Source organism: Grampus griseus, assembly GCF_964374135.1.
Source record: "Grampus griseus genome assembly, chromosome: 19".
Lineage (NCBI taxonomy): Eukaryota > Metazoa > Chordata > Mammalia > Artiodactyla > Delphinidae > Grampus > Grampus griseus.
Genome location: NC_139013.1, coordinates 50,836,317 through 50,855,518, shown reverse-complemented (window position 1 = coordinate 50,855,518; position 19,202 = coordinate 50,836,317).

Here is a 19,202-nt window from a genome sequence, read left to right as displayed (position 1 = left end):
GGCCTAATTTATAGTGGCCCAATTTATAAATCAATTTATTTATAAATTGATTACTTATATAAATAAATATTTATATAAATATAAATATTTATAAATATTTATATTTATTTAAATTTATGTCTTATCAGGATTTTGTAAAGCTTTTTACATTACTTGCCCTTATTGGCCAAATTAAGACACAATACCATTAGAAAAATTTTTTTAAATTAAAAAAATAACATCTCCAAAGAATTTGAAAGATTAAGTTGTAAAAGTTGAAAAATAAATGGTTTGCCTATTTTATGGTTATATTATAAATGGAAACCAAATATCAGCTGGGCGGCATCAGAGAAAGTAGACTTGGCTGGGAGTGAGGGATGGGGGACGCAGGCAATGCTAACTTGAGGCAAAGATACAGGTGGGGAGTTGGGTAGCAACAGGCAAATAGAAACAATATTTCTATTGTTTGGGGGGGCGGTTGTAGATGATGTATAAGGGTCTGTTGTGACCACAGAAGTGATTTTTGGGCAAACAAGCCTGGGAATTTGTGAAATGACTGAAATTTTCACTCTGCCTTTAAATTTAGACTTTTCTTCAATTTGTGCATAACTCCAGATTCAGCCATGCCTTTTTCTGGTAATCTTCTGTCCTGTCTCTAAACGTTGGGTGTCTGCTTGGCCCCCTAGCTGAGAAGTGGCTGTGCACATAGCCAAGGAAACAATTGTCATTCTCATGTCTCCTTAAATGAGGTCTTTTTCTTGTTAAACATCATTGCAGGCAAACTTTATTTTAAAATACTGCAGCACAGTTGGAATTTCAGCCAGTGGTGTTTTTGAATTCCAATGCAAGAAGTGATTTCTTTAATGAAATTTGATGCAAAGTGCAAAACCTGAAATCTGAAATCAATATCGTGAATCCAGGTTTTAGCTGTTATGAAGGGGCTGGAAGGAGAGAGCAGGAATTTTTTCAAGCAAATTAAATAAAATTAGACATTTAAAAAGTTATCTCTGGGGCTTAATATAAACAACAGCTACAAACATACGTTTAAAAGTGGCTTTAGAAGCATGGTCCTTGGAGAATTCCTTAAAAAATTCCACAGCATCATAAGCATAAATCTCATTTTATTAATGATTGAACAAAAATAGTATTTATTCCACAAATCTTATTTTTTTTCTACTAAAAAAACAATCTTGTGTCTTATCAGAAGTTCTCTAGCTTTGGGATGATATTTCATAAATAAAGCAATAACATGAAATAAACGCAAGACACATTCTGATTGGAAGCTAATAAAAATGTTGCAAGACGCAGGTCAGAAATAAAAAAAACCAAGGAATTCTCCAAATTATCTCTTTACAGTTTATCCCTTTACCACTGATGAAGACAGTGTGTTCTTTATTATCTGCACTAAGGCAGCTTTAAAATAACTTCCTTCATTGTTTCATAGATCTATATTTTTGTCTCTCTAGCAAGATTTCAGGCTATTGAAGGCAAGGACCATTTTCTCTGTTTCCCTGATATTTCCCACTACTTGGTTGTCAGGAGAGTTGGGGATGTGTCAGGTGCTTCACAATTATTTATTCACTGGGCAAGAAAGAATTGGAATCAGAAAAGAATAGGTTTCATTTTTCACATGACTTACAACTCCAGTTGATTGTTAATAGCTCCTTGGAGTCCTGAGTTAAGAAAGATTCTGAGGATCAGTTGGCACCATGTAAAGAATATCGTGGTTGATGGAGGTAAAGTCTGGGGGGGGTACAAAAGCAGTGGTACCTATGCTATGTTCAGTCCCTGTCCCTGAATTAACCAATCCCAGAGCCGCCACACCTTTGGAGTCTGTTAGGTGAGAAAAACACTTCTCATTATTTAGGCCACTTTTAATCAATTTTTCTTACACATCACTAAAAGCATCCCATATGATACAGTCTCCTATTCACCAAACCCAAAACTTCAACAGAAACTTTTTTTGACTCATAAATTATGATTTTTTCCCCACTAGGGAATTAATATGTTTTATTGAAACACCACCTGAGATATAAGGTTGCAAAAGTTCTCAAATATTGGTTCTTCTACTTACTAGATGAGCGACTTATGCTTAGGTTTTCTGAAAGTGCTCCAAGCCTCTGTTTTCTAATTTGTAAAAATGGGACAGTGTATATCTTCACAGAATTATTCTGAGAATTAAATAAGATAATTCAAGCAGGTAAACACACATAACATATAGCAGGTGTACCAGTCAGCTGAGTTTCTTGCTTTTCTGACCTCCTTGAGGAAGTTTAAGCTCAACCACTTTATAAAAGCATCCACTTTACTTCATTGCTGGAGTTCTGCCCCAGCATCTCTTCACAGAGAGCTCTGGCAGCTCTGGAGGGAGGGAGCGGAGGGCTTTCCCTTTGGACTGATTGATTTCTTCACACTCGTGCGGCAGTTCTGGCATCACATCCCCCCAGCTCTGGTGCAGCTGGAAGGCAATCTAATCAGGAAAAGAAATTCAATGCAAACTAATATACAATTTGGAAACCTTCTGAGAGTTGGTGCATTTTACACTTTGGAAGATTTTTGCTCTTATTTTATTACTGGGGCTCCTGATAAATTAAAGAGAGATGAGCTGTTCCTCGGCCAAAGAAACCCTTCCATTTAAATTAAAGTTTAAACCTTTTCTGCAGTTCCTCTGTCAGACTCATAGGACTGTGTCAGAAGGGACTTGAGCTATGTGACAGTGTTTTATTTATTTTTTCTTGGTCAAAAATGTCTGCTTTTTTTTCCTGCAATTTTGTAGTTTGTCACCAGAATGTTGTTCTCTCATATAAACAAAGTGGCTGAAGCTCTAGGGAGAATGACTTAACATTTAAGAATTGATTCAACACCTAATACATTTCAAAATAGTTAAGAGAATGGGTTTAAAGTCCAGACAGATTTGGTGGTTGATCTTACCACTTAACAGCTATATGACCTTGAACAAATTGTTTGCCTCTTCAAGCCTTTTCCACATCTGTAAAATGGACACGATGCTTGCGTTGTCTAACCATGGCTGTATAAAAGCCTACCAGCAACAATCGTTTTTTATTTCTCAAGCGTCTGTGTGTCACATGAACTCATCTGCACTTGGTTGGGTAGCTCTGTTCCTCTAGGCTGGACTCGCCCACGTGACTGTGGGTTGCAGGGAGTCAGCTGGGGCAGCTCTGCTCCATGTGGCCCCCATCCTTCTGGGAACAGCAGGCTGCGCTTATCACGGTCATGGCAGGGGCTGGGAGTGTGAGCCCAATCTTTCGAGCCCTTGTCAGGCCTCTCGTCACACCTGCTACCATTTCATTGGCCAAAGCAAGTTACATGGCCAAGCACAAAGTCGAGGGCTAGAGGATTATGTCCCCCCTCCTCCTCTGCCCCCCTCCTCCTCCCTCCTCCTTCCATCCCTCTTCCTCTTCTCTTTCTCCTCCTTCTCTGGTCCCTCCTTTTCCCCCCTCCTCCCCCCTGCCCCCCTCCTCCTGCTCTTTCTGCTTCCTCTTCTTCTCTTTCCAGGCAATTGGGGTGGGGGGGTGGGGAAGCCAAGTTGTATTAACCTCTCTCTACCTGACACCTTGGAGGTACCTGACTCATGTTGACTTAACATAAACCATAAGGCAGTTTGTACTGAGCTCATAGAAACGTGTATGCTCATGCACGGACACACGCGTGCCTGTGTGCACACTCACACACACAATCACACGGCTTGAAGATGTTGGACTATCTTTGCTTATGAATAAAAAATTGACCTCAGTCTTGTCAAATGCTTCAGGAAAAAAAAAACATTTTCTCTTTCATGCCATCACTTGCTCAAAGGCAGATCCAGAGTGTTCATTCAAATGTTTCTTCTCTCCTGATTATCTTGTACAAAGCTCTCCATTTGGGAATAGTTGCAGGTTTCCTTGTCATTCTCCAGCTCTGGTTTATATAAAAATGGATCATCTGTTGAGGCAAACTTCAAAGCCGGAGAGTGCCCTAAGTTATAAATGGTTCTGTCTTTTAATTCAGGCATAATCCTATTAGAGACACAGCTCTCAGGGCTGGGGAATCCTTTTAGGACTCTTTGATCAAAGGAGCACTTTTGAGTTCAGTGGCTTCAGCTGTCCAAGTCCTAAAAATAACAGGGAACCCATTTAATATCTGGAAATGTCAATTTCTCTCATCTCTGGTGAAAGAAGTATATTCTCAAGTGAACCAGTGCCCGTTTTTGAATTCAGGGGAAAAAGTGGGAAGCAGGAATACCGTTGTGCCGTATTTCCGAAGTGCGCAGGACTAACCTTTGCTGATGCACCAGATAACTTTAGGTGGCATTAAGTTATATCCAAAGGCGTTTGGTACCCTGCTCATTCACTGACCATCGCCAAACGATCTCTCTGATGATGAGGTGAAAGTTTCAGTTTGGGCTTTGTCTTTAGCGTCTCGAAATCTTGTTAACTTTTCTGTTTCACAGAGATCATTAGCCAGTCTTGACCCAAGACTCTGAGGCTCTGTGCATTCTGCTAGCCTCTGCTTCCGCGCTCCCCGTCATTCTCTTGCTCAGCTCTGCTTTTCTCGCCCTGTCTCACTCGCTCTGCTTCCTCCGTGGGGTTGACCTCTTTGCTGTGTGTTAACACACCAAACACATTCCCACCTCGGAAACTTAGCACACTTTGTTCCTTCTGTTCTGGAGTCTCTTCCCCCGTTTAATCCATGTGACTGAATCCCTCACGTTCTCTGATCTTTAATCAAACGCCGCCTTTTCCTGAGGCTAGCTCTGTCCACCCTATTTCAAATGGCTCCCCATCTCTGGTGTTCTCTCTCTTCCCGCTCTGCTTTATTTTCTTTTCATAACCTATTGTATTGTAGGGTTACTTATTTGTTTATTGTTTTTCTCCCTCAGGAGAAGATAAGCTTCATACTTGCAGGAATTTTTGTCAGTTTGGTTCACTGCCATGTGCCCAAGACTTAGAACAGTGCCTGGCAAGTGGAAGATGCTCGTTAGAATTTTTGTTGAATGGATGAATGCGAGAACTGATTTTTGACATTGGTGAGTGGTGTTACTTAGTTAGAGTTTAGTAACACTGCTGTTTGCACTGAAATTATTTTTACCCGCACTTTCTATTTAAGGCAAGTGACACTAACATCTGGGCCCACAATTCCTGGTCCAGAATTCCTTTAAAATTCCATATTCTGATGCTTCAGTTATCTGCCAAGGCTCTGAATTCATGGCAATATTCAGTACACTCTTGGGATCATTTATAGTCCAGAGGAAATATGGATCTCATTGGGGTTTGAATTGAATATTTTGAGGCCCTATATCAATTTATGTTTTTTTACTTTTTTTTCTGAGTTTCTCATATACAGTCCACATTTTTCATGATCTGGAGAATGGAATTTGTTGACAAGAGGGCTCTGTGCTCTTTTTTGGGGCTTGCCTCAAATGTAACTGGAGAATTCACCAATGGAATTTAGATTTCAACTATACCCCAAGTGCCATATTAGAAGTAGCCCAGTGGGCTTGTCTGAGATCAAGCATGTGAGGCATGTCCAGACACACAGAGGATTTAGTCTAATGGACACCAGCATCAGAGAAATGAAAGATGGTGGAAAAAACCTTTAGGGAGGCAAAAAATTTGAGGCCTGAGCTCGACAATGATTTGGGAGCAGAGGTCTGTGACTCGAAACCAATTTAGATGTGTCTGAACAGTCCACACCCAAGTAGGTGCAGTGACCCAATTAATTCTTTATGCAACAAATTTATCGAGCTCTCCTCCTATGTGCCAAGCAGTGTTCTAAGTGATGGCCACCCAGTGATGAAGAAACAGATGAGACCCCTATGATCATGGAGCTTAACATCTAGCCCATGAGGTGACATACGAGCCAACACACCCAAATGATAATTCAGTTGCAAACTGGGGGAAGATCTTTGAAGGAAATGTATAGAGAGAAGTGGCAGAGACTAATAGCAGGGGTCAGGGGCTCTGACTTAGATTGGGGGTGAGGGCATCTAGGATGCAAGCTGAAGGTCCGACCAGGCCACCTTGTGACCCCCAATCTCTGCCCTCTCCTCTCTTCACCCAGGAGTCCTTCCTGCCCTTCTCTTACTCATTTTTTACTCCAAGGCCAGTGGTTATTAAGCTGATTATTGCAGTCTCCTAAGGAGATTACAAATGTACAACCCTGGGACCCTTCACAAATGGAGGGACACTGAATCTCCAGGGATGGGTCCAGGGAATCTGCATTTTGAAAACATACCTGCATATTCTTTGGCTAGCTCAGGTTTGGGAACTCTGTTTAACCATCCAGGAGAGCTTCTGAGGCTCCCCCACTTCTCCCACCAAATAACTCCTTGGAACAATTTGGCTTAAATGCCAGCCTCTGCTTTCCCTTCCTCATTTTTCACCATCATTGTTCTGGAGCCCAAGCATACTGGGCCACATAATTGATTGACCTGCGCATCTCCTTTACCTGTCTGGAAGCCCCCTCGGGGCAGGGCTTGGATTTTCATGACTATATTCCCAGCCTGCAGCACAGGGCCATTCCTCATGAGAGATTAAATGAATTATAATGATAACCAGCCTTAGGTGTGTCCTTACTATGAGCCCAGAAGTTTCCTGATACTTACATAATTCGCTGAATCCTTCCAAATTCCCCGAATCCTTCCAAATTCCCCAGGAGGTGGATACTGTTATTATCTCTCTAGGGAAGAGAAAAATGAGACACAAAGAGCTTAAGCAATGGAAACACGTCGCTAGAAATGGCAGAACCAGGCGGCCTGATCCCAGAATCCAGACCCTTGATCATAATGCCCTCAGTAAATGAATGAATGAACCAGTGAATGAATGAATGATTTTTGTGTCACCCCCACCCCATTTTATTCTTGAATAATTAGTGCATACTGTGTTGGGGACACCCGTAGAGTGATAGGAAACTTTGTTCTCTGCTAATCTAAACCCTGTTTTGGTTTATTCCTGGCTTTTGAAGATATCATTACAAATTCCTTGAGACAGGCACTGGAAGAAAGTTTCGCAGGGAGAATTTCCTAGTAGATAGCCTCTCTCTTTCTCTTTCCTCCAGCCCCAACATAACTGGTCTCATAAGGCACACTGTTAAATTGTAGGTATTTGCTGTTGATACTTATGGTTGTTCCACGTGGCTGGGGCAAGATAGGGGGAACTAATCTTGGTTTACCAAACCTGATGCCTAGAGGGAGTCTCTGTGGGCCTCTCTTGAAATCCCAAAGTGCCCAGAACCCTCTTCTCTTGCATCTTGTCTGAGGTAAATAAGGTACAGTCATCATTCACTTAACACCCCTGCGTGCCAGGCACCACACAGGTAACATACCTGCCACCACTTAGCTCATAGGGGCACCTTGGTTGGATGCTCGACCCACCTAATTCACTGATATGCAAACGTTGGTTATATCAAAGCCACTTGGAGACCCTGGCAAACATACAAAGACCCAGGTGCTGTCGTATTTCAAGAACCCTGGCCTCTGTTCTTTAGTAGCTTTCCAGGGGACTCTGATAACACACATTTGAGTTCCTCTGTACGAAGGCAGGGGTCCTCACACTTTAGGACACATCAGAATTGCCTGGGGGAGCTTTTTAATGCCGAGGTAGCTGGTGCTCATATGATCATCTGATGCAGGATCACACCTCGGGCTTCATTCTCACCTGCAGCTGCCTGCGGTCTGGGAAGGCAGTAAGTTGATTGCTTCTCCTGCGTCCTCAATATTCCAGCTCTCCCTTCCCTGCCGCGCCCTTCAGCCTGCTGTGGGGAGTTCTGGGGCTGCCTAACATCCTGGGAGCAAAACCCTGAGAAGGAGCGCCCTGCCTTTTATTTTGAATACAGTGTTTTTGCTCTAGGTGGCCTTTGGGGTCAGGTCTGTTTTTTGAAGCTCAGATTAATGTGGTTTACTAAAACTTGTAAAGCCCAAGGCTAGGGTTTTTGTTTTTTCCACGTGGGTTAAGATTAAGGTAAGCTCTGTCTCTAGTGAGGCCTGTTCTGTGTTGCATTTTCCTAAGCCGGTTCACACGCAGCCTCTCCTTCGATTCTCCCCAAGTTCAATAAGATTGGAGGGATGACTTTACAAAAGGGGAGACTGAAGCACAAGAGAGATGAAGTGACCTGCTCAGTGGCTCCGGGTGAGTGAATTACGTGGCTGGGGCAATAACGGAGGACTGGTGGCTCCCAAGTGGTGCTTGAATAGCCTGTGCCGGTCCCTTCACACTGGCTCCCATGACGTCAGTGGTCCTTGATGTCTGGAGCTGAAGCTGTGGGTTGGGGGAAATCTGCAAAAACTTCTCCTAACAAGGCATTCACTAACTTCAGCTTCTACCACAAACCACGGTGACACTAGCTAGACTTGGGGCTCTGGTGATAAACTGGCAGTAACGAAATCTCAATATCTGCCCGCGAAGAGAAAAACAAAAAATCCATAACGGGCCCTGATGGACCATTAGGTGTTAATAGGAATAATACAAATGCCCAACAGAGTACATTACTGAACTGAGTAAGCCTCGCCTAGCCCATCGCAATCTGTATCGTCTCAGTATTTTAACTGTCCATGTATATGTTGGATTGAGAATAACAGTAACTGAGATTAGGGAGTCAGGGCTGTAAAAGTCAACAATAGTCCATCTTCACTCTCTAACTGAAGGGACGAATTTGGACAAGTTATAGCAACTCTCTGAGCTTCTGTTTCTATCTGTAAAATGGGAACAACCATGCTCTCTTATACGGCTGTTGAGAGGATGAAAAGAGGTCACAAAATCTCATTGTTTTAACTTGCATCTCCCTGATTTCTCAGTGAATTGAACACATTTTCCTGTGTGGCTTTCCGAAGTTCTTTTGTGAACTGCCTGTTTATCTGCTTAGTTCAGTCTTCTTTTGAGTTGTTGACCTGTACGTTTAGATATTAATCCTTTTGTCAGATATGTTGCAAATATTACTTCCCCATCTCTTTTTTTTTTTTCGGTACACGGGCCTCTCACTGTTGTGGCCTTTCCCGTTGCGGAACACAGGCTCCGGACGCACAGGCTCAGCGGCCATGGCTCACGGGCCCAGCCGCTCCGCGGCATGTGGGATCTTCCTGGACTGGGGCACGAACCCGTGTCCCCTGCATCGGCAGGCGGACTCTCAACCACTGTGCCACAAGGGAAGCCCCCATCTCTTTTTTTAAACAGCTGTGTTGAGATGTAATTTACATGCTACAAATTCAGTCATTGTAAGGGTACGATTCAAGGATTTTGTGTAAATTTATAGAGTTGTGCAACCATTACCACAATCTACTTTAAGACCTTTTCCACCAGCCCAGAAATTTCCCTGTGCCCATTTTCAGTTAATCCATGCTCCCATCCTCCAGCCGTAGGCAACCACCAATCTGCTTTCTGTGTCAATAAATTTCCCTTTTCTAGATGTTTCATAGCAATGGAATCATGCAACATGTAGCTTTTTCCATCTGACTTCTTTTACTTGGCACCATGGTTTTTAGGTTCATCTATACTGTAGCATGTGTCAGGAATTCATTTCTTATATTGTTGAATAGTATTCCATTGGAGGGATATATCACATTTGTGTCCTTTCCAGTCCTTGCTGTGTGTGTGTGTGCACGCGCAAGTGCAGCATCAGCCAGAACTATGGTGCCTCACACCAAGACCACAACCTCAGACAACCAGAGCCGTTGGCCCTCCCTGCCTCCTATATCATCACCTCTGAGGATAATACTCTGGGCTTGGATGTTGCCCTGGTAGGTGTGTGAAGCTGCCACTCCTCACAATTATCCACCCTGGTAGAACCTCTGCCAACCTAGCTGGTGATGGTGGTGATGACGGTGGTGATGGTAGTGTTGAGTGGTGGTTGGAATCCCAGGCCAGAATGCGGCAGAGTCCCACTGTTCTTACTTAAAGTCCAGCAGTTTTACAAGCATAAACACTTCTCAGATTGTTGTTTGACTTTGGTGATTTCCAGGATATTGAAATGGTAGTTTTTGTCCATTTTTTCCAGCTTTAGAGTTGATTTTGGGGAACTGATTTGCCAGTCTCCTTATTCAGCCATAGCTGGAAGCCTCACCCTGTTTCCCAATCTCTTGATTATCTTTTAACTGAGCTATGAGGTCTCTTGTCATATAATGATTTCAACTTTTGTGTAGACACGCATGTCAGTATTTCTGTTTTGGCATCTGTGTTTTTTGGCTTAAATGTTTAGGGAGACTTTTTCCATTCTGAGATCATTAACAAATTCCCTGATACTTTCCTCTAATATTTTTACAGCTCTGTGACTTACTTTTAAAGGTTCTTGATTCATAGGAAATTGCTTTCTGTAAGAATTGTACCCATTTATAATTCCACCAGAAAAAGATCAGAATTTTAAAAAATCGTATCTTAGCTATTGATGAAATTCGTATATATTCTCTCACCATTAAAGTTGATTGTTTCTTAATTAGTTGTTTATCCTGTTTTATGAGTTCATGTTATTTTCCAAATATTTCTTTCGAAGTTTTTATACACAGAAGATGTTGAGCCCTCATTTACCATATTGCTGCAAATGTTTCACCAATATGCTGTTTGACTATTAATTAAATAACTTAATTTTTCATAACATCAATACAAAATCATTTTAGAAAAATGAGAAAATAAACATGGTTTCATTTATACCCTATGGTATTTACGCTTTCTTGGTTGGTGTATGTATAACCACATATTTACCCAAAAAAGGTCACATGGCATATAGTATTCTTTCAATTTTTATATCATGAATCTTTCTCAGGGTCACTTCATCCTCAGCATAATTTTAATGATTGAAAAGTATTCTATTATACGGATATACCAAAATTTATTTAATTCATTTCCTTTGGTTGGTCTTTCAGGTTCTTTGCAACGATTTACTCTTACATACACTCTGAGGAACAAAACTAGCCACATTGTTGTGGATGTCCTATTTATTTTGTAGTAGGCTATGTCAGACAGCATACCAATTTCTGAAGTTTCTGATACCCGTGGACAAATTGGTCTCTAGAAAAGTTACTCCAATTTACATCCCCACTGGTGGTATATAAGGGTAACTTTACTCCTAGAACAGGAATTCTCATTTTAAGAGTCTCTCTGCAAATTTGGAAGGTAAAATTGTATCCTTTCAATGTGTTTAGAATACAGTCATAAATTTAGACAATTTTGTAAAAAGTAAAGTGTGCAGATACATGTATATGTGTATATTTTTATACTTATATATGTATTTATGTGCATATATATTTTTAATTGCAATTATTCAGTTACTAATAAGGTTAGACATTTTTCAGTTTAAGCAATTACATTTCTTCTTTTATGAATGTCCTCATCATGTCACTTGTCCAGGTTTTAAATGAGTATTGATCTTTTTCTTATTTACTTATGGTCTTTATGTAATGTCATTTTACCATATGAAATTGCAGTATTTTATAGTGTACCTTTCTTAATTTAGACTATGTAGTTATTATAATTCCATATCAATAATATAATTTTTATATTAATATCACGAAGATGGTACCATTTTACCTTCTCCCATTATTCTCTCCCCAACTATGGTAGATTGGTTGCACAAATCAGTCAAAAAGTCCCCAATTCTCCACCCTTCCTGGTGTCTGTGCCCTTTGCAGTCTGACTTTACAACTCCTCCAGAGATGGAATTTTGAGTCCATGCTACCTCAAAGGCTGGCTTTGGCCAACAGAATGGGATGGAAGTGACAAAACCTCACGATGTGAGTTTTTGCATGCTCCTGCTATCTGTCTTGGAATTCTGACACTGTCACGTGAACAAGCCTGGGCTAGCCTGCTGGGTGATGGAAGACATGTGGCTGTATCACCCTATTGCGTTAGCAGACAACAGACCAACTCTCGGACTGGTAAATGAGATTTTCCTCGACCACCAGACCCTGCTAGCTAATCACAGATGCATGAGCAAGTCAGGTCAAGATCGGCTCAGACAACACAGATCCAAAGAACCATCCAGCCATCCCCTGGAGTTGTCAGTCATAATACACAGTGGTCATTTTGAACCACTACATGTTGGGTAGTTGTTATGTAGTAACAGATATATTTCTTTTTAAGAAAGTGAGGTGGTGCAGAATCTGGAATTTCTTTTATTCTGCACATGATTATTTTATATGTATTAAATTTTTCAATGGTTATTTAATTTTTTTTTTTTTTTTTTTTGGCTGTACGCGGGCCTCTCACTGTTGTGGCCTCTCCCGTTGTGGAGGAGCACAGGCTCCGGACGCACAGGCTCAGCGGCCATGGCTCACGGGCCCAGCTGCTCCGCAGCATGTGGGATCCTCCCGGACCGGGGCACGAACCTGTGTCCCCTGCATCGGCAGGCGGACTCTCAACCACTGCGCCACCAGGGAAGCCCTCGGTTATTTAATTTTGTTTTATTTGTATCTTATAACAATATGGAGGTTTTCAATGTTCACCACCAATCGTTGTATACAACATGCTAACATTTGAGTTCTTCATTTTGATTTATCTCTTGTTCTGTTGTTCTGCATACTGAAGAGTCAAGATGCAGTGCTGTCTTAAAATGTTTCTATTACAGTCACCATTTATTCTTACTTGTACCATAATTTGTACAAGGTAGGAAAAAGTTATTTTCTGTTGGTTTGTTTCATAACTACATGATAATATGGACTGCTTTTATATTGGTTAAGATAATTATAACAGGGCCTTCCCTGGTGGCGCAGTGGTTAAGAATCCGCCTGCCAATGCAGGGGACATGGGTTCGAGCCCTGGTCCGGGAAGATCGCACATGCCACGAAGCAACTAAGCCCGTGAGCCACAACTACTGAAGCCTATGCGCCTAGAGCCCGAGCTCCCAACAAGAAAAGCCACCGCAGTGAGAAGCCCGCACACTGCAACCAAGAGTAGCCCCCGCTCGCTGCAACTAGAGAAAGCCCGCGTGCAGCAACGAAGACCCAACGCAGCCAAAAATAAATAAAATAAAATAAATTTATTTTTAAGAAGATAATTATAATAACTTCGGTTATAACAGAACAGTCATGATTGTTCTGTTTGATGAGTAAACTAAAATTCTGTGCCCTACAACAAACACACAAAGAGTAAATAAAAATTCCCCATCGTAAAACATTCACTGTCTCAAGTTTAACACTATATAGCAACAAACAACTAAAGTTAAAGTAGAATTGTACATCAGAGCTTCAGATCAACTCACCAGAGTTCACTTTTTTTATGGTAAAAACATACTTCTAACAAAAAAGGACTTTTACCCCACACTGGCTAATATTTACATTCTTGGTACCATTTAAGGCATCTGATTTCTCTCCAGCTTTACCTTTATCTATATTTTAGGGTATAATGTACCCTAAAACAGTACATCATATTCTCACAGTTTTTTATCAATAATCAAAATTTTATCATCTCTCAAGGTTCTCTGTGACCTAGTTTAAATTTGATTTTAATCAAGGCTGAATGAAAAATGTGGAATTTGTCATTTTACATTTGCCTAATATTTTAGTAACTTTCTCCCCCAAATGATTTATGGATCATCACTTATCTAAGGATATTATTTAATTATCTTCAGATGCCCCTATTTGGCTGGGTATAATATTCTCAGGTCGCCCATTTTTTCCTCCTTCAAAACACTCTTAGGATTGACATTATTCAGGTTTCTTCTGGCATATACTGTTTGAAAGCCACATGGTTTTTCTCCCCAAATCCTGATAGTCTTCTATCCTTAAATTTAAAAGACAAAACAAACAAAAGTACAACAGGTTTTGTCTTGGTGTTGGTTCTTCTATGTTGATTTTAGCTGTCTTTTCACTTATTGTAGCTTTGCATTTTACTTTTGTTTCCTTTGTTTTGGTTTCCTGCGACATGAATTCTCCATCTCTTGGAGTTGGAGCTTTGCCATTTGTTTTTCTTACCTATTACCTTCCCTCTCAACTTCTATTCGGTCTTTTACTTGCTGTTCTGTGAAAAGCACACCAAGCTTGTTCTCCACATTTTTTTTCCAATGCAAATTTTAGTCTTCATGGCTTTTAATGTTATTTTCTTTTTAATTCCATCGTGGGGTTGTTTTGTTTTTCTTTACAAATGTCAGAAATCATTATATCTCTCTATATTGTCTTATCTACATGTCTTATTTGAGTTCCCCACTCCGGAAGCAGATCCTGAGCAAGGATCCAATGACTGTACAGCGAAGAGAAGACACTAGTAAGCAACGAGATATTAAATAGCAGACGTAGTGAGTAACTAAAACTGAATCCCAAACAGAAGCGCTTGGAAATGGCATAAAACATGTGCTCCAAATTAGCCCATCTAAAGTGTGAGGAATCTGGGTATTTATACTCCACACCTGTCAGTGCTTAGCTGCTATCTGTAGGGGCTTGTTAATTTCCCAGGGACCACCAGCTCACCACGCCCTGGGCAGATTGGGTTCCTGCAGCCTGAGGAGATTACTCAAAAAGATTCAGGTGTTGGCCCCTGTAAATGAGGCCAGTTCATAAGGCGTTTGGGGGACTAGGGGAAGAGTGGTACTTTTGGCTACATCAGAAGAAAAGAAAGTCAACAAAACTAGATGCTGCCCTGAAAAAACTCTGAGGACCAGGATGTGATAGTAAATACAGAGGTTTGCACTCTGAAGGCTGTATTTAAATTAAATTCACTATGGCTACTTCTTGGCTGTGTCTCACATCTCTAAGACTTCCACCTCCTCATGTGTAAAGTAGGTGTTATCCTACTCATAGTAGCTTTGAGGGTCAAATATGGTAGTGCCTGGTTTCTAATAAGTGCTTAAACATGTAATTTTTTATTAAAAAATAATTCAGCTGGGACTTTCCCTTTGAGTGCAGCTTTGACCATATCTCTTAATTTTGTGATGTAGTATTTTTTGTGAGTGATGTTCTAAATAATGCGTGTTGTGTGTGTGTGTGTGTGTGTGCGCGTGTGTGCGCACGTGCTCCTTGAGGCCATTTTAAAGAGCTGCCCAGTTGCCAAAACATACCAACAAAAAACTGAAACAACCAGATTTTGCACTTGCTTTGTGTTTTGTTGTTTAAAGTGCTTTCTTCTTAAATGTAAGTCCTCTTCTGTCCCAGAGTAGTCCTGTGAGGTTCCACAGATGAAGAATTATGCTCAAAGAGGTTAGGCGATTTATCCAAGGTCACAAGGAGGAAGTAACAGAGTCAGAACTGGCAGCCGGGTCCCTCTGGCTTCTGTTCCAATGCTTTTCCATAGCCTAATGCTCCCTTAGTGTGGTAGACAGATAATGGCCCCCAAAGATGTACACATCCTAATCCCCTGAATGTTTGGTTGTTATTTTATATGGCAAAAGGGACTTTGCAGATTGAAAAGGTATCTTACATGCGGAGATTGTGCTGGATTCCGTGCGTGGGCTGAGCGGAATCCTACGAGTATGGCGCCATGATGGTGAGGCTGAGCCAGAGAAGGAGGTGTGAGGAGGCGGCAGGTGTGGGGCATTGAGTGAGGGGGAGGGGACAGAGAGCGGGGAGAGCGAGCGTAAGAAAGAGAGAAAGGGAAAGAAGCTGTGCTGCTGCCTGTGAAATGGTTGGAAGGGCCTGAGCCAAGGAATTCAGGCGGCCTCTAGAACCTGAAGAGTTGAGAAAACACTCCCCGCGCCCCGGAATCTCCAAAAGGAGCCCAGCTCAGCTGCCACCTTGGTTTCAGCGCCGTCAGAGCCTTTGCGGACTTTCACCTCCAGAATCGTAAGATGCAACATTTATGCTGTTTTAAGTCATTGTTTGTAGTAATTTTTTACATCGGCCACAGGAAACTGATACTTTGTAATGGTAACAGGCTTTCACACCTCTGTGTGTGCCGTAGGCATTTAGAAATTGTTTATTCATTTTTCATGCAAGGACCGGTGCGAGGAAGGACCGGTGCGAGGAAGGACGGGGCAGAGATGCGGGCAGGCTCCTGCCAGCAAAGACCTCGGAGTTGGAGCAGCAGCATGGCCGGCTAGAAGCCTTTGACCCTGGCTTAAACTAGAGGCAGGCTTAGGGCGCTCCGGGAGTGGAGAGCGGGGGTTCAGAGAGGTCAGGGTGCAGCTGGAGCAGTCAGAGGAATGACTCTAGTGCTACCCAGGGGTGGATAGGAAAAGACTACCCCGGGAAGCTGGAACAGCATGGGCAAAGCCACGGGAGTTACGGGGAGTGCATGGTGGCTCAAAGGGAGCACAGGTGGCAGCTGGAGCCGCATTACATACATACATACGTGTGGGGATGATAACATGGGGCTGGGTGGATGCCTCTCCCCCGCCAACGCTCCCCATGTGCAATATGGGCTGGCCTCGTGCCTTCCAACAAGGCACCTGTGGGCTTGCCTCAGTGCTCTGGGTTGGGATCTGGGTCCTCCCAGCAGGGATGGCAGGTCAGCATCCACCAGCAGTCCTTTTGGCTCCAGAGGTGCCCTCAGACTGCTGATTCCTAAGTGCCGAGCATCAATAAAAAACAATCAAAGGAAACCAGCAGCCCATAAAGAATATTAACTCCAGGACTGGTAGGATGCAAGGGGCTTGAGAATATTGGAGTGGTATGCCCTTGAATACTTGGAAGAAGCTCCATGGTGCAATGTGTTTTCTGTATCAGTAGCAGACACTGATCAAAAGACCAAGACAGCAATGGTTTAATTTTCTATGTTGCGGGAAGTCCACGTTCTTTCCCCTTTTCCACACATCTTATCTCGGAGATGCGTCTTTTCTCCAGAGTTCAACCCTGAGTGTTTGCAGGTTTCCCAGGTGAGCTCTGGACGCCATACCTGCAGCCTCCCCAGTGCGGGGTCCCAGGTTTGGTTGAGCTCTTAGACTTCATCCTATGACTCTTCTACACCAGACTTCAGATCTCCTTCTACCCTGCCTATGGCCATAAAATTCACATAGCAAACACGTGGATATCCAGCTCCCATAAAAAATCTGGACTAGTTTGTTTTGAACTGTACTATGGAACAGACTGTTTTCAATATTGAGAAAAGGTAACAGAGATTAGATACTAACTCGGCATGCTTGGTATTTCTTTCAGCATCCCTTACCTGGTTTAAGTAATCAAGTTAACTTGTAGTGGCTTCCAACTCTCTCCTTGAGCTTGTGCTGTATGGACAGAGCCTAACACCCCAAGGCTAGATGAACCAGGTGACCTGTGCTTAATCTCCCCCCAATGTTATTTCATTATTTATATTTTATTTATATAGCATGTACTATGTGCTAGGCATTCTTTTAAGCACTCAAAGGTGTTAATTCATTTGATCTTCATAATAATCCTACATGGCAGGGACTACGGTTATCTCAGTTTGAGAGGTGAAAAAACTGAGGCACAGAGAGGTTGATGAATTTCTCAAGGTCCCATGGCTAGTAAGTGGTGGAGCTAGGATTCAAACCTGGACAGTTTGGTTTAGTTGTAATGCTGCCCCCTTGGGAATGAGAGATTCGGTCATTCCTTGGTGTCTTCCAGCTTGCCCACCTCTGCTCTGGGTCAGAAGCCACATTCTCATACACCGGGTCTTCTGGCCCCTCCTATACTAGCCCCATGCACCTAGGAGAGCTGGATTCCGTCTGCTTGCCTGGTCTTGGCCTTGGCAGCATCATGAGGCCAGGAGTGAGGAGCGGCCAGGGAAGTGCCCCCCGCTTCTCCTCACTTGCCAGGAGCCACCGGGCCCTGAGCCAGCCACCCCTGGGCCTGCCGTCACCCACGGGCATGTCCTTTCCCAGCAGCACAACCAGGCCCTTTCTTGGAAACTGACAAGGGGATGCCAATGGAGAAAAAGCTTAAACTTCCTGCTGTATCCGCCCTGACTGCCACCTATACCCACTATAGTCCCAGAGTTTGGGGCAAAAATATCCATGATCTTTTATCAGCTCCTTTGAAGTCCCATCATTTTCCCGTAGAGCTTAAGGGACGTATTAGTCCCTTGGGGTCATTCTCTAACCCTCTCGACAAGGTAACTGGAACAAGGTCTGCAGGATCAGACTCTCTTGGTAAAGGCACATCCCTTGCATTGACTCTGTGCCCTGTAACAGAGAGCGATTTGATTTTCTGAGTTCAGGATGGCACTTGAGCAATTCCCTTCTGCTGCTTGTTCATTCAGTCAACAGATGTAGACAAGCCAGGCCCTGTGCACAGCACACAGAAACCAGAAACAAACCAGCCTCAGTTCCTGCCTCATTGAGCTCACAGTCTCCTGGGGGATAACAGATAAATGAGCAATTGCGTCAGGATGGAGATATGCTTTGATAGTAGCAGACAAAGTGGGAGAGACAGGTAGCCTACTCGAGGCTGACGCCTGTACTGGGTTCTGGGATGGATGGTGGTTACTTGCACAGAGGAAAAAGGGTGAGACTGGCCAGGCGTAGGGAACAGCATATGCAAAGGTACGAACAGGGAGAAAACATTTCTGAGTGATGCCTAATGTGACAGTTGATCATAGGGATAAGACTTGTCAATCAAATAGATGCTCTTGTGTGAGCAAGTGATGTTTGGCACTGCAGCAGCCACCTTGTGATCATGGGGCTATGAGCCTGAGGATTAGAGCCAACTCCTTTGGGATGTTTTGTAAAGTATTAAATACCCTTAGGATCTAAGCAACTCTTTGTTGTTGTTACTTTCAGCTTAAAGATATTAACTGATATAGCTATGATAAGGAATTTGGCCTTTACCTTATGTCAAAGGGAAGACATAAAATGTTAAGCAGTCTGTTTTTCAGACATGCCATACCCATGATGGATGTGTGTATGTTTTCCTACATGGCACACTCCAGTTGTGCCTCTGCTTTATCAGTTGTGTCCCTGCTTTATTTTTTAGACTGATAAATAAATATCAGTCTAAATGGAGTGATAGGTGCAGACACATCTCCATCCCATACCCCTTCCCAGAACAGAAAACCTTGTGAAGTCACCCCCACTAACAAGCCACGCTCATGCAAATGTTCGCAAGGAGGACACCAGCTTTCTTCACACCCGCCACTGGGCTCTGGAAGACTTTTCAAGTTCATCATTATTTATAAAGTTAATACTCATAATGCAAGGGTTTCTCTTTGATGTGGGAGTGTTTTCGAAGCCTCGGTGACCTATATTGCCAACACACTCTGTACCAGGTGAGGCACGGACTGGCTGGGGAATTACCCGTGTTTAATGAACACTAAAATTAGAATTTGACTGAAATCCACAGAAATGGCTCGACAGCAAGTTCAAGATGCCCCTGGGGAGCTGTGGGCAGCTCAAATTTACCCACAGGGGTTTCTGAA